Source organism: Macaca nemestrina, chromosome 8 (genome assembly GCF_043159975.1).
Source record: "Macaca nemestrina isolate mMacNem1 chromosome 8, mMacNem.hap1, whole genome shotgun sequence".
NCBI classification, from domain to species: Eukaryota; Metazoa; Chordata; class Mammalia; order Primates; family Cercopithecidae; genus Macaca; species Macaca nemestrina.
Genome location: NC_092132.1, coordinates 112,042,823 through 112,054,841, shown reverse-complemented (window position 1 = coordinate 112,054,841; position 12,019 = coordinate 112,042,823). Strand labels below are relative to the sequence as shown.

Genomic DNA, 12,019 nt, shown 5'->3' with positions numbered 1-12,019 from the left:
CACAGAGGCTCATGCCTGTAATCCCAGCACTTTGTGAGGCCGAGGCGAGTGGATCATGAGGTCAGGAGATCGAGACCATCCTGGCTAACACGGCGAAACCCTGTCTCTACTAAAAATACAAAAAATTAGCCGCGTGTGGTGGCGGGCGCCTTTAGTCCCAGCTACTTGGGAGGCTGAGGCAGGAGAATGGCGTTGAGGCAGGAAAATGGCGTGAACCCAGGAGGCGGAGGTTGCAGTGAGCAGAGACTGTGCCACTGCACTCCAGCCTGGGTGACAGAGCGAGACTCCGTCTCAAAAACAAAAACAAAAACACAAAAAGAAAAAAATATGCATTTAAAAAAACAGCCAAATTTTACTTTTCCAAGGGGAAATATTTGAAAAGGCAGTACAGAAAACTGGTTGAAAGCACAGGATTTAATCAGACTTAGATTAAAACCCTGGTTTAATCATTTACTTTCTGCACAATCTTGGGCAATTCCATCATATCCTCCCTCAAAGTCCCCTTTATTTATTTTTTGTTAATTTTTGTTGAGATGGAGTTTCGCTCGTCACCCAGGCTGGAGTGTGGTGGTGCGATCTCGGCTCACCGCGAGCTCGGCTCACCGTGACCTCTGCCTCCCAGGTTCAAGTGATTCTCCTGCCTCAGCCTCCTGAGTAGCTGGGATTACAGGCATGCACCACCATGCCCGACTAATTTTTGTATTTTTAGTAGAGACGGGGTTTCTCCATGTCGGTCAGGCTGGTCTCGAACTCCTGATCTCAGGTGATCCCCCGCCCTTGGCCTCCCAAAGTGCTGGGATTACAGGTGTGAGCCACTGAGCCCGGCCTATTATTATTATTATTATTATTATTTTGAGACAGGATCTTACCCCTGTCACACAGGCTGGAGTGCAGTGGCGTGATCATACCTCACCATAACCACAAACTCTTTGGCTCAAGCAATCCTTCCACTTCACCTTCCCAAGCAGATGGGACTACAGGCACATGCCACCATACCCAGCTACATTTTTTTTGAAGAGATGGAGTCTTGCTATGTTAACTAGGCTACTCTCGAACTCCAAGGCTCAAGTGATCCTCCTGCCTTGGCCTCTGAAAGCACTGGAATTACATGTGTGAGCTACCTCACCTGGCCCATTTCCTCATTTTTTAAAATGTAATAAATAAGAAATTTTAAAATTAAAAGAATAAAAAAAAATGTAATACAACCAATCTGGAGGACTCCCCCAACATCTATTTATTTACTTATAACCATATATTCTATGAGTATATTACAGAAAATATATTTTATCACATCAAGCTTTATTAGAAAATTACATAAGTAATAGCAATGGGTTAATGTATGTCAAGAACCTACTAAGGCTCCATAATGGAAACTGTTACTATTAATAGCATTAATATCCAAGAAAAACTAAACACTGTCAGGAAAAGCTCAGTTTCTCAAAAAACATAATAGGGAGCCATGAAAGACAAAATCAGTACCTCAGCTCATTCTGCATCTCAGCAATGCCTCAGACATTTCTGCTAACAAGACATTCATTATGGAGATTATACATGCTGTTGTTCACATGCCCACAGGACTACTGAGAATCTTCTAGAGAACACAAATGAAAGCCACTTTTCTAATCATCACCAGCTTAAACTAAGCTTTGGAATATTAATGCACCATGTCTCCCTTTCTATGGGAATGCAGTTTTCCTATCTCTGAATAGATACAAAATAATAATAATCATAAAATATAAACTAAACTTATTTAAACCTTTTGATTATAAGTGAAATAATAACTTTTTAAAAAAAAACTTTAGATACAATATATATTTTGATTTTTATCAAAATCCTGGGCTGGTAGTTCTATCCAAATACCAACATTTTAAAATTACCCCAGTTATAATCCTTATAACGTGCAAAATCACAATCTAATGGACAAGTTTAATCATGCAATGAATATGTGATTTTTTTTTTTTCCAAGCCATACAACCTGGGTCAGAAGAATGAATTTTTTCAGGTGAAAAATTTACCCAACCTAATTTATCAGATGGTATACAGGCCAGAGACCCATATTTCAAAGAACCAATAACTTAGGAAGATAATAAACCATAAACAAAATATCAAATTACTGTGCCATATTTTTTCTACATTAGAAATGCAGATTGTTTAGTCTGGTTCTGTTAAAGGAAGTTAGTTTAAGCAGCACCTTTTAAAAAAGCAAAAAAGTTAACTTTGTCCAAGTCTCCAAAAAAGATATTATTCAGGAAATATACTCAGGTTGGTATTAAATATATATAACCCAGTGTTGGGATTACAACTATAAAAAGACTTAGTAATTTCCTAACATACTCCAAAACTTCTGTATCCATAAATTTTACTCCAATCTTCCCAAAAGCAGTCATCGCAAAGACCTACTCCAATAATGCTGACATGCTTCTTCTTGAATAGGCTTCAGAAGCCTGTGGCACATTTTGGTCAAATACGCTCAACTGTTGCAAATTTTGAGAATGGATTTATGGAAGAGACAAAAGTCACTGAAAAAGACATCTGGTAAACTGATCAGGCTAAATAAACTTCTTTTAACTAAAAAAAAGGGGTTTTTTTTTAGTTAAAAAACTATAGTCTGAGGGGACAGACTATAAAGTAATATGGTTAGTTTTTTTCGTTTTGTATTTGAGACAGTCTTATTCTGTCGCCCAGGCTGAAGTGCAGTGGCATGATCTCAGCTCACTGCAACCTCCGCCTCCCGGGTTCAAGGAATTCTCCTGCCTCAGCCTCCCCAGTAGCTGGGATTACAGATGCCCGCCACCACGCCTGGCTAATTTTCTTTGTATTTTTAGTAGAGACAGGGTTTATACCATGTTGGGCAGGCTGGTCTCAAACTCCTGACCTCAAGTGATCTGCCCGCCTAGGCCTCCCAAAGTGCTGGGATTACAGGCGTGAGCCACCGAGCCTGGCCAGACTCTCCCTATTAATCAGTTCTCCTGTAATAGCTGCTACATGCATATATTTTAGCATTTGCCACAGTGTACTGCAATCATTCATGTATTAATATTCCCTATTCAATTGTGACCCTCCAGAGAGAAAGGACCATACCTTATTCATCTCTATAGTTCCAGAACACAGGCCGGACCTGGCATATCTACGTAAGTTCCTTGTTAGTAGCCTCACTGTGGCTTTGCGACCATTCTTTACTAACTGCTCAGGGATGGTAAACACTACAGGACCATTAGTGGACTCTTAGCCATTCTTTTAGCTCCAAGATACCCAAACCACCACCCTCACAATTAAGGCAGGCTCAGCAGAAAGAATATTCAATACAATCATCCCCTCTTTGTAGGGCTGTTCTTATATCTTAAACACCACAAATGTGATATATAAGGGTTTTTAAGTTGAAGAACTGTACTCACATCAGTCTACCTCCAGCAGTTCACATACATTATAATAATTCAATGACAGGACAGCACCATATTCATAGAATACAGAAGTATAAAAGAAAAATATGAGACAATGTGAGTCAACAGCATAATACAAAGTTTTACCAAAAGCTCCATTTTCACTATGCTACAACTACAGGGTCCAGAGGGGCAAGACCACATAATTTATAAGCTTTCCCACACAAGAAACAAAAAGGGTTGGTTGTTAATGGCATTCTGACACTATTACAGTATAATTACAAAATGCCACAGGTTAATATTTAAGGAGACATCGAGCCTCTCAAAAATAAAATGAGTATTTACAAGATTAAGTCTCTATTTATTTTATTTTTTATTTTTTGAGTCTCGTTGTCACCCAGGCTGGAGTGCAATGGTGTGATCTCAGCTCACTGCAACCTCCACCTCCCGGGTTCAAGTGATTCGCCTGCCTCAGTCTCCCCAGTAGCTGGCACTACAGGTGCCCGCCATAGGCCCAGCTAATTTTTTTTTGTATTTTTAGTAGAGACGGGGTTTCACCATGTTGGCCAGGATGGTTTCAATCTCCTGACCTCGTGATCCGCCCACCTCGGCCTCCCAAAGTGCTGGGATTACAGGTGTGAGCCACTGTGCCTGGTCAGTCTCTGCTTCGTTAAACACTGAAGGTCTTAAAACTTAAAGGAGAATGTAAACTACAAATGACCCAATACTAAAACTAGTTAACAGAAGTATGGATACTTTTTATTCTTTTCAGGGATCTTCCATCTAAAAAATGTTAAGGCTTCTGCTTTCAGATTTCAGTCCAATTTCTAGAAATTAACAATGAGTCCTTTTATAGCACTTACCTTTCTCTTCCTGCCCTTCCCCACCTCCACCCCAAACTTGCTTTGGGTGTTCTTTAATCTTTTAAGGGAGTGAGAAATGTCACAAACTCTAGAATAAAGGGCTGAAATGGTAGAGTATGACTATCTTGACTGTCTTTAAAGTTGTATTAGTCTTCTAAAATACTAATCTAATTCTTAGAAGCAGAAAACACAGGAAGCTCAATGTTGGAAGGAAAGTTAATAAAAATTGATTCATCCCGGCTACCCAGGAAATGCACATTAAGGATGTGTGTTCTATGTAAAGGCAGACAACAAATCCATCTAGTAATACCTATTAATAGAAAAAGAGCTCAAGGACCAAGTGCACAAGGACTAACAAGCACAGAAAGAAAACAAAATAAATGTGGAGACGAGAAGGGACCAGAGCTAGATAAAAACACATGGGAGACCGAAGCAGTGGAGAACGGAGCAGGACTGACCGGGCTGAGTGGACCACAGGCGAGGGTGAAGCGGCAGGTGAGCAGGCAGGAGGGCTAACAGCAGCACAAGATGAGGTGGCCCACAGGAAGGAGGCACACCCAAATCCAGAGAGGGCGGAAAGACTAGGCTGAATCATGGAGAAGGGAGGGAGTAGGCAAAATACAAGAAACTAAACAAGAAATTCTGGACTGAAGAGGAAAAATATAAAAGTGGGACCAAGTGATAAACAGGGCAAAAGGAAGCTAAAAGAATGATGCAGAAGAGGCCTATCAGGGAAAGAAACACTATTTTTAAAATGACGTATGGAATTTTGCTTCATTAAATTAAAAATACGTTTCTTTGCTTATACTTCTCCCTGCTGGGTAAGACTTCATTCATAAAAGTAAAAATTGTCCTCAATTTACAGAAGAAAAAAATGTTGATGAGGTTGACTTAGCCATAATAGCTAAAAACAACGACATGGCAAGTGCTGTTCATTCTAATCAACAAACTACTTACTAAAAATGTGTCTATTAGGCCAGCTGCAGTGGCTCACACCTATAATCCCAGCACTTTGGGAGGGTGAGGCAGGCGCATCACTTGAGGCCAGGAGTTCAAGACCAGCCTGGCCAACATGGTAAAACCCCATCTCTACTAAAAATACAAAAAATTAGCTGGGCGTGGTGGCGCATGCCTGTGATCCCAGCTACTTGGGAGGCTGAAGCACGAGAATCGCTTGAGCCCAGGAGGTGGAGGTTGCAGAGCAGGTTTATATTTACCGAGACTGAGTAATCACACTCCAGCCTGGGCAACAGGGTAAGACTCCATCTCAAAAAAACTGTCCATGCACATTAATGGCCTTAATGATCGACTTTTTTTTTTTTTTTTTTGAGACAGAGTCTCGCTCTGTCGCCCAGCTGGAGTGCAGTGGCGTGATCTCAGCTCACTACAACCTCCACCTCCCAGGTTCAAGCGATTCTCCTGCCTCAGCCTCCTGACTAGCTGGGATTACAGGCGTGTACCACCATGCCTGGCTAATTTTTGTATTTCTAGTAGAGGCAGGGTTTCACCATGTTGCTCAGGCTGGTCTCGAACTCCTGACCTTATGATCCGCCCACCTTGGCGTCTCACGCCACCATGCCTGGCCCTGTTCATTTGTTAATTACAAAAACTTCTTCCTCTCTCTCTTTGTGCTTACTAGCATTTGAAGAAATCCCTGCTTCTTACTGCCTGCCCCTCAAAACAACAAAAGGGGCCGGGCATGGTGGCTCACGCCTTAATCCCAACACTTTGGGAGGCTGAGGTGGGTGGATCACCTCAGGTTGGGAGTTCAAGACCAACCTAGCCAATATGGTGAAGCCTGGTCTCTACTAAATATCCCAGCTACTCGTGAGCCCAAGGCATGAGAATTACTTGTACCTGGGAGGCAGAGGTTGCAGTAAGCCATGATTGCATCATCACACTCCAACCAGTCTGGGAGACAGAATGAGACTCTGTCTATAAATAAATAAATAAAAAGGAAAGAAGAGGTAACACTGACATCAATATTGTAAAAAAAGAAGCTTAATGCAAGTTTAACACAATGGTTAAGAGACCTTGTAAATTTTCCATACATTTCTATTACCCATGTTTTTCTGATCTCCCAGAAAACTGAAAATAGAACATAGAGATTACCCTTCATTTTCACCTAGAATATGAGAACAACAAAACACTGAACAAGAACATATGATTAGTAAAGAATAATGCTGGAAAGAACAGAAATTGTTCTATTCTTGATCCTAGAAAATAACCTAGGGTAAAATGCAACTATACCAAAGGTCTATTTGTGAAGATATAATTTTTAAATTGAAAAAATATGGTAATCAGATCTTTAGTGCCAAAAATTATTCAAAAAAAAGTAGGCATATACCGAGGCTGGGAGTAGATAAAGGAAGGTGAAATTAAAGTCATATGGGTATGAACAAGCAGCAGCACATCACCATGAAAAAGCAATTCAGCACACCACACCCTTTAGGAATTATTCAATAAAAGCCAATTTCTGGGGACCAACATCCCAGTGAACTGTTCCTATTTGTTCTCCCACTGTTGGTACCTCCTGTGTTTCTGTCCATACAGAGTAAAACTCTGAGCCTAAGTAAATTATTAGCCATTGCAGTAGTGGAAAATAACTCAAATATTATACACAAAAGCGGATGGGTTAACAAAGATAATGTAAGAAACAACTAAAAAAACATGCTGGAGAACTGTCACTCATATTTTCAGAACTTTCTTCTTTAGCTGCTCAAAAATCCTCGATGGAATTGAAGGTGCTTCTATAATGTGCCTTTTCTTTGTTTTTTGACTATTCTTCCGTGAATATCTTCATGAGTCATTTGGCCAGGCAGTCCACTCACAGGCATCTGACACATTATTATTTAGTCCTGGAAATGGTTGCCGCGCCACAGGCTTTAGGCGGCTTCCTGTGGGAATAAGCCTGATGCACTGGTCTCTGCTGCAGATATGCTGAAACTAGGTTTATCTCTCACATTCAAAGATGGCATTGTTTCCAAGGAGATGCCTTTAAAAAAGAAAAGTTGAAAATCAACTAGATTAAAAAAAAAAAAAAACTAATAATGCAGTGCAAATTTTCATACAATGTTATACTTCAGCTAAGATTGAAAAATAATTCTAATAAGAAATTTTAATGTTTTACTTCAGTTTTAAGTATATAATATTTTCAAAAAAACTTAAAAGGGCATCACAGGGTATACAATAAAAGTACTGCAAATAATTGACAAGCATGGTTTATAATCCACTGTAAGATGAACTACTGAATTGATGACTTGGTAAACTTCTTCCAGCCATAGGATTCTGAAACTGTATTATCTGGTGGTTAAATCTTCGTACCACTGAACCAAATCTAGGCAAGTCATTTGTTTGCCCAGGTCTTCTTAAATATAAAATACAGGACTGGTTTTTCTTACGGGAGAAGAGGCGCCAGAATCACTTAAGGATGGTTTAATACTGATGTCCAGGGCCTGTGGCAGCAGCTCTACCAAATCTGCATCTCAAGGGTTAAGTGTTACTTTCAGGATAAACCCTGGGTCATTCTGCTGTACATTCCTAGTTAAAGAATAGATCGTGTCCAGAATCTAGCTCTCCAACCCTAAAATTCATAACATGGCACTAGTAGAGATTTCATTAAATTATCCTAGCTTTGTAGGCTAAAAATAAATTAATCAGTGTATCACTCTCTCTTTCCCTAAAAGTTTTCCATTCAGGGAAGAGCCTGAAATGAAGATTAGGGCTAACGTGCAAATTGGATAAAAACTTCAATATAGATTATTTTAATTCAAGTTTTCCAAATTACTTCCTCAGATACTTAAACAGAACACAAGGTGTAGGTCAATATTCATTATCACAAGTTTCTTTTACGCAGGCCATCCCAAAATATGTAATGTTCTTCTTACGGGAGCATAACGAAAGCAGCACGTCATTTCATCACTGACTCAAATTCTGAAGCTACCCTCAAGATAAATGACATAACAGCCTTCCCAGTGGAAACAATCTGTGTAATACAGAATACTGTACCTGCAACGTGTATGTGTGTCCTCCCTGGCTGCTAACCAGGCTTGCAGCCCATGCTTCATTCAAGGGTACTTCCTCCTGATTCTTGGAAAGCTGGTATGGTGATGTATATACTCCCCTATCTGTGGAGCCATTTAGATTCAGTGACCGTTGATGCCCAATGCCCCCCAAAATCATACTGTCAGCTCTCAACAAAAGGGAGACATACTGACGCTTTCAGAGAAATACCACTGTTCTTAATCTTGCTGATATTTGTAGGCCCTCATCTAATTCTAAACAGCTTCAAACTGACTTTATTCCAGGTGTGTCACCAAATCAACCATGCAATTTTACATTTTTTTCCACCACAGTATTACTTGGTTTGAAGAGACCTCCTGACCCCAACAGTGTTCTCTATTGCTCAATACAACCTGAAAAAGTGGATCAAGATTCTACAAAAAAGCTGGGCATGGTGGCTCACACCTGTAATCCCAGCAGTTTAGGAGGCCAAGGTGGGTGGATCACCTGAGGTCAGCAGTTTGAGACCAGCCTGGCCAACATGGTGAAACCCTGTCTTCTATTAAAAATACAAAAATTAGCTGGTGTGGTGGCAAGTGCCTATAATCACAACTACTCAGAAGGCTGAGGCAGGAGAATCACTTGAACCCGGGAGGCAGAGGCTGCAGTGAGGCGAGATGGTGCTGCTGCACTCCGGCCTGGGCGACAAAGCCAGATCCTGTCTAAAAAAAAATAAATTATACAAAAAGGCCAGGCACAATGGCTCACTGACGTACCCAGCATTTTGGGACGCTGAGGAGGAGGGTTGTTTGAGCCCAGGAGTTCAAGACTGGCTTGGGCAGTATAGTGAGACCTCATCTCTACACAAAATTTAAAAATTAGTTGAGCACAGTGGTGCATGCTTGTAGCCCCAGCTACTCTGGAGGCTGAGGTGGGAGGATTGCTTGAGGCAGAGGCTGCAGTGAGATCACACTACTGCACTCTAACCTGGACGACAGAGTGAGAACCTGTCTCAAAAAAAAAAAAATTTTTTTTTCACAAAAAGACAAAGCAAATGGACAGAAGTGTATAGGAAACCTTTAGTAATACCCACATTAAGGTAAATTACTACCGCTAGGGCATCAAATCTGGTAAGCGTTTAAAAAAAGAAATGCAGTAAGATATCCAGTGTCATTCAATATTATTTTATTTGGCATAAGTTTTTTGATACTAAATTAGTAACAAGCAGTCATTGTCCTATGTCCTGGTGAATCACTGTTCTAGAATTCAGCATCTATAAAGAATTATAATCCTCAGCTTTGAGATTCAAACTTCAGTTTCTCTCCCCCATCTTTAGTCATTTCAATATATAATGTCCCCTTAACCATTCCATTATCAATGTCCTCTCTATAGAAAATCCAGCATTCCTTCTGCAGTTTAGAGACACTGCAATCTCTTACGCTACTTTGAAATTTTTAAAAGAGCATCTCTTACAGCTGCAAAAGTAGTGCTTAGATCTCCCTTCGAAGTATAAAGTAAATATCCCCAGAGAAACCACACTGCCTCTGGAGCCAGACTGCCTCCTTATGATTTCCGGTACGATCTTGAGCAAGAAACTTAATTACTTTGCTGTGTCTCCATTTCTTCCTCTGAAAAATGAGGAAATAATTGTACCTACTTCAAAGGATTGTTGTGAGGTTCACATTTTAAGCACAACATAAGTATTAACTCTTATTTAGCTCCAAATTCTAGTACTGTTTCACATGTGTACACTAGGTTTGCCTAACTAAAATATTACCTACCATTTTGAATATCTTTGATGTTTCCCCACAGTAACATTCATTTAATAGGTAAATATAAACCTACTCTCTCTATATATATAATATATATTACATCTATTCTATATAATATTATTACATATATAATATATAATATATAATAGATGTAATATATATTATATAAAATAGATGTAATATTATATTATATGTAATATATATTATATATTATAGATGTAATATATAACATATATTTTAGATGTAATATATAATATTATATACTATACTGGATACCAAGGCAATTCTCAAAAATAGGACATCCCATAGCATTGAAGAGCTTATATTTTGGGTGAGGAAACAAAATACATGAAACACTCATGTATCAATATAAAGCTATAAAAGATTAACTGTCACAGAGTGTGGTATACACAGTAAATGTTCAAAGAGTCATTGTGGGCTGCAGATTGCAGAGAAAGTGAGGCTGGAGTGGCCCTGCACCTAAAGGCAGGTGGGATCTTCACTAGTGGAAAGTGGAACGTGCTCATTCTACAAAGGTTTACGTAGCACTGTTTGCCAGGTTCTGTTCTAGGCCCCAGGGAAAAGACAATGAGTGAAACAGAAGAAGTCCCTGCATTCAGGGAGCTTAAAGGGCACTCCATCTGAGAGCCAAATTTTGAAGGAATGAGAAAGGCTTGTCTTCCTGTCATAGGAAACACATCACTTAAACGCCTTATGAACAGGAGCCAATGCTGTTACTACACTCACTATGGCTTTCCAACAGTGACAACCATACAGAAATTCCAAAATTTTTTCATGTACTGTAATATACTGTATTCTAAATCAGTGCCATCTTTAAAAAGCACATAGGCCGGGCACAGTGGCTCACACCTGTAATCCCAGCACTTTGGGAGGCTGAGGCGGGCGGATCATGAGGTCAGGAGATCGAGACCATCCTGGCTAACACGATGAAACCCCATCTCCAGTCACAAATTCACTCCAAAAGAAAACATGTACATCTTTTTCATTCTAAGATCCTTCCATTGATGACAACTCTCAACTCCTCCCCTCCCCAAAGAAAATGACTTTAAGTAAAGAAACCCTTTTGTAAATACTGACTAGCAAAGCATTCTTAATCTCTTCCTCTTCCCAAAGACGGACCACCAGAATCTTCTGATAGCTAACTTCCATATGCTTTTTAATTACAAAGAAGACACACATCCAACTCTCCAGTCCTTTCAACTCCCAAGAAAATGTGAACTGTTAAGTTAAACCCTACGCTCATCTCACAATCATTGTTAATTGGAACTGTTATGCCTACACAAATCATTAAATTCTATCTTCAAACTAAAATTAAGGAAGCCAAAACTATTCAATTAAATCCAATCAAAAACTTACTATTAATGCACAAAGTACTGGACTCAGTACTAAGCATATGTTCAAGACATTTAAAGGCAAACCAAAAACTTAGACACACAAATCTTTCACAACTACCTACAATGTAAATAACATCCTTAACATTCAAATGCCCAGTAAAACTGCGCTAGACTCATCAACAAATAGCCAGTCCACTGTTTTTTGTTTTTTTTTTAGTTTGGTATTAGAAAATTAGTCTTGTTTCATTATGTTTGTTTACCCTTAATTAGGAATGTCACTTAGAAATTAAATATGGAAAGAGGGGGCCATTTAACAAAGCACCATTAGGGCTTTCTCAATATTTACCTTTTTCCAATGTCGCCTGTTCACTGGGCAACAATGTTATATAATGGAGACTTTGATAAATAAGAGACACAGGGCTTTGGAAACTATTCAGCACCTAAATAAAGGGACTAATTGTACTTTTATGAATTTTTAAAGCCATATTCCAACTTGAAACAACACATTAATTTACTCTATGGGTAACATTTTATATTGCCAACACTCTTATTTTACAAAAGCAGAAACAAGTATTTAATGTACACGTTTGCTGGGAGCGGTGGCTGTGGCTCACGCCTGTAATCCCAGCATTTTGGGAGGCCAAGGC

General features: G+C 39.5%; 1 protein-coding gene across 10 annotated transcripts in view; it reads right to left on the bottom strand.

The window, feature by feature from the left end:
* LOC105476518 (solute carrier family 20 member 2) overlaps positions 1-12,019 on the bottom strand; it is a 127,861-nt gene that overhangs the window by 113,867 nt on the left and 1,975 nt on the right. For 3 of the 10 annotated variants that reach the window (XM_071068319.1, XM_071068312.1, XM_071068315.1), the window contains exon 2: positions 6,101-7,238. The exons of 5 other annotated variants lie outside the window; for them this stretch is intronic. The gene's annotated coding sequence lies outside the window, so the exon portion shown is untranslated. Of the gene's footprint in view, positions 1-6,100; positions 7,239-8,251; positions 10,113-12,019 lie in introns of those variants that run through there. 2 more of the 10 variants (XM_071068316.1, XM_071068313.1) reach the window with 2 other exon arrangements.